This window comes from Trematomus bernacchii, unplaced genomic scaffold (assembly GCF_902827165.1).
Source record: "Trematomus bernacchii unplaced genomic scaffold, fTreBer1.1, whole genome shotgun sequence".
Taxonomy (NCBI): domain Eukaryota; kingdom Metazoa; phylum Chordata; class Actinopteri; order Perciformes; family Nototheniidae; genus Trematomus; species Trematomus bernacchii.
This window is the reverse complement of record NW_022987648.1, coordinates 988,810-993,311: the sequence shown is the minus strand read 5'-3', so window position 1 is coordinate 993,311 and position 4,502 is coordinate 988,810.

The following is a 4,502-nucleotide window of genomic DNA, read 5'->3' as shown; positions in this document are numbered from 1 at the left end:
CTTTTTTTTTCAGTTTGTGCCCCTTGGAAGCTCTGGCCTGCCCACAGGTAACATCTGCACTCTCGGCATAGACAATGGAGAGGACAAATGCCTTCATCTCAGCTCTGACTCTGTCTTCCAACACCAGATTCTCACCCACTCGTCCCAGTAGCTGTCTTGTCTCAGGATTAGTCATCACCTTCTCCATCTCCTTCTTTTTTCCGTGCCCATAACCCTGAGGTGTGGTCACTGCCAGTGATGACATGGAGAGGTATGATGATCTTTGCAACCTCTTCTGAGAGCATCGCTTGGCAGTTGATGAACACATGCTTGCGTCTAATAAGTAAATCACCTGGGAGTTGTTGCGAGACATAAGCCGCTTGGACAAACACGTCCGTGTCCTCACAGTCTAGAACAACTGTTCTAAGCTAGCGTTAGCTGGCTAACTGATGTTATTTTGCCGCTAAACTGCACGATATAAAACGGTGGTCTTCATAGCGGATTTAATCCTCAATCACAATAATAATATTCAAAGTAATACTGGGGAACTAATGGGCAAAACTTACCGTTGTTTGAGGCGCCATGTCAGCGGACTGGTAGCGACACGGACCGTTAGCCCCGCAGTCGAGCCTCGTCGTTCTGATAGCTCCGCCCCTTCGCTCCAACCCCCCTCCCTCCCCCCACATATACAGGTGAAAATTACTTTTGCGACACATTCATCGCAAGAAGTGTAGCAAAAGTCAAGGCCGCAGATTTGTCGATTTATACTGCCACAGAGCAGATTCGTGAAGTTGTAATGACTGATTTGAGAGGTTGTAATAACCAAGTTGCAGTTGTAATGGAAAATATATTTTTAAAATATATATTTTTCTGCAAGTGAACATTTCATCACTAAGTTCATTTTTTTTCTACAAGCTACAAAACTTTTTTTTTTCTTCTGTGACTTCAAATTTGGTTCACAGATACGTGGATATTTTATACAAGTGTGTAAATGTATGCACACAAGCTCAGATTTTTTTTCTGCAAGTGCTCACATCAGGTTTTACACGCTCTCGCATTTTGCACCGTATCTACCTTCATAGTTTGTCCATGTTTGTGATTGGTCGAATGCTCCAAATACCACCCCTAGGGCAAAACTGTCTTGAGTTAACGAGTTGATAACCGGCGTCGTAGGACAGTTTAGCAAGAGCGCGTTTGTTTTGGATTAGGTAAGACGGCTAACTCAAACATATCCAGGATATGTTGAACTGGATTTGTAGTACAGACCTCAGGTGATTTCAAAGAAAGCTCTCTGGAAAATGTTGACTTACTGTCAGTGTTCGACATGAAGCTAGAAGCTACCTTACATTACACAGTCACAGGGAAGTGATTTGTAAAATATCCATAAAGAAAAAGAAAATCTGTTAACAGTTCTGTTTCATATGGGTGTTGAAAGATGTATCCATATCTCTTAATTTTGCTCTCAAAAGGCGCGTTCACACCGCAGTACTTTTCCCACTTTAGTTCCGATATAGTTCCGAAATGTTGCGTTCACACCAAAAAAATCCGGAACTAAAATGAGTTAATGAGAACCTTTTTACCCCCTTTTCCATCCCTGCTAGAGAGCAGGGACTTTCGTGGGAGAAAAAGGTTCCTATTTCTGATTGGCTGGGCGGATTGCAAACCACGCCCCGTAAAACTCCCAAACAGTTTTGTGAAGCCGACATTTTATTATCCTTGCATTAGCATTATTAGCATTAGCCCAGCGCACAAACGCAGAGAGACTAACTTATGGCAACACAAAAGAAAACATGGGAGCGGTGGAGATGAGGAGGTGTCGGAGTTCTGGCGATTTACTCGGAAGGCTTCAGTAGAAGCTGCTGGGATGAAGCCAGTCCCCAACTCCGGGGACTTCCGGCCGGGGACTTCGGGTGGCAGTATACGCTGTGAAGTTGTTTGCGGCCTGCCAGTAAACCCAAAGCAGAAGAAGAAAAAGTGACGTCAGCGGTTTAATTTGCCTAATCCTCCCCCAGGGACTTATTCCGGTGTGAACGCGAACTGTTCTTAGTTCATGAGAACTAAAGAGTTCTCATGAACTAAGTTCTGATGAACCTTTGTGGGAAAAGAACTTGGTGTGAAAGCGCCTAAAGTGCACCAGATTGATGCTTTTAACTTCAATATTTAAAAAAAGATCTTCCCGGGGGAGCATGCCCCTGGACCCCCCTAGAGGGGGTGAGGACCCCCCTAGAGGAGGTGAGGTTACCCCTGCTTACACCTATATGCCGTTAGCTGATTATCGAGCCTTCATTGTAACAGTCGCGGGTGCACTGTGTATGTGCGTGTGGGGAGTGTTGCAGTAGAAATGTCCACTGTAGCGCCCGGTACCTTAAAGTGGACCTATCATGCTATATTTGAATAATATATTGTAGGGCCATACCTATATAAAACATGTCTGTGAAGTTTTTTTTTCAAAATACCAAACAGATCATGTATTTTAGCCATGCCTCATTTCGCTCTATTTGCTGTATTCCAGCCCTGTTTTTGCAAGGGCTGATTCTGTGGCAAATGAGCTGCAGCTACTGTTACCATGCTGTTACCATGCCACGGCAACCTCTCATTCCCCTGATAGGTGGAGAGTTGCCCATATAGGCGGAGCTCCCCGTTTCTGACGTCAGAACAATTTCAAATCTCAATTTCAATCTCAGCTCCGTTTTTAGAGATTTGGGTATGGAGGAAAAGAGAGAGGGTTTGTGTTTTCTGACACTTGGTGAGTTCCCTGACACACCGGGGACACATAATCATGTATAAAAGACGTGCAAAAGTGCATTTTGCATGATAGGTCCCCTTTAATGTACCTTAATGAACTGTGGGCTAAGCCCCGAATGTTTCCAGGTCCAGGAAACGCCCCCGTGCACCCCAAATAAAATAAAATAAACCCCAAAAGAAAATAGTTCTTTGTTCAGTTCCTGTAAGGTCCTCTCAAAATCCTACCACTGGTAGCGGAAAGATGAAGTGTTCAGGTTATCATTGGTAGCTCATCCATTCCCCTCGTCAGGGAGAAAATCCAGAGTCCAAAATCCAGAATCCAGAAAATCCAGAATCTTCTTATTCAAGGGTATCATAAAAACCCAGCCGAGAAAAATTAAATAATAGTCAAAACTCCCGCTTTCCAAGGCAGCTCCAACCTCCAACCACAGCCCCAGAGATTGGTCAACCGCCGTCTCGGTCAACTCTTAATGTGCGCTGTTTTGTGCAAATAATGATCACAACAAGTGTCTCCGTTCTTCCAGCGTGACGCTGCTCCCTCACACCCACTTTTCCAACGTGCCTTCACTAACCTGAGTGAGGAGGCGGGACTTGGCGGACCCCATTTACACGGGAACGTTTGCGTTTACGCACCGTATGCGTTTTCAAAAAAGTATTCCGTTCACACGCATTCGATTCATTTAACGTGTCCGTTCACACGAGACCGCTGGAAACGCTGTAGTACCAACACAGCCTCACAGCATTTCGTGTTATAGTCACGAAATTAATCTATTGATTCATGTTCACCAACACGATTTCCCAATTTTTTTCGTGTCAGACAGAACGATTTTAGAAGCAATGTATTTGTATTGATAGTATGTTTCGTGCCTGCACCAAATAATAACAAATTAGAAGGAAAAAAAAGATGACAAAAAATACAGATTTCAGTATTCTGAGGCTCTGAGCCCCATTTCTTTTCCTCACTGACGGCAAAAAAAACTCACTCAAACATTATACTATTTAAAATAAAAGGGTTAGGGTTAGGCTTAGGGTAAGATATTGAGTAAGAAAATGTTTTTATGAACCACACAGGTCTTCCAAGACCCGACCGGACAAAAAGACGTGATGCAGGCACGAGACATACTACCAATAGAAATACATTGCTTTTAAAATCGTTCTGTGTGACACGAATAAAATGCGAAAATCGTGTTGGTGAACACGAATCAATAGATTAAATAAATTTTGTGACTATAACACGAAATGCCGTGAGACGTTGGTAGTGCATATGCCGGGCCTGTAAGTGGCGGTGCTGCCGCCACAAAATACACCAAAAGCAGCGAAGAAGACCCGGAGCATGGTTGCCATGGCATGTGCTCCTGCTGTAATTCTCTCCGGTTAGTCCACCAGCAGATGAAAAACACCCACCTCTCCGCCTCTTCCAAGGGACGAGGGAACCATGCGGCAGAGTTTCTGTTAACATTTTTTTTCGCCGGTCAACATGTCCGTTAAAGTTTAAATCTTCCGGACAAAATTAGAAAAGTGCCGGTCAGAGGTCTTCTTTGTTATTTATTGAGCTTTAAAACAAATTGATAACGACTCTATATAATAATATAAGAATAATAAACGGAGCCTCTCTTTTCCTCCCCCTCTTCTGACAGCCCAGCAGCTGATCTCTGAGCAGGAGACGTGGGGAGAGGGAGACGTGGGGAGAGCAGTGTTGCCAACTAGAGATGGGTGAGTCCTGATTCATCCGGATCATTAACCGGATCCTAGTAATGAGCTGGTCGTGACGAGTCTCC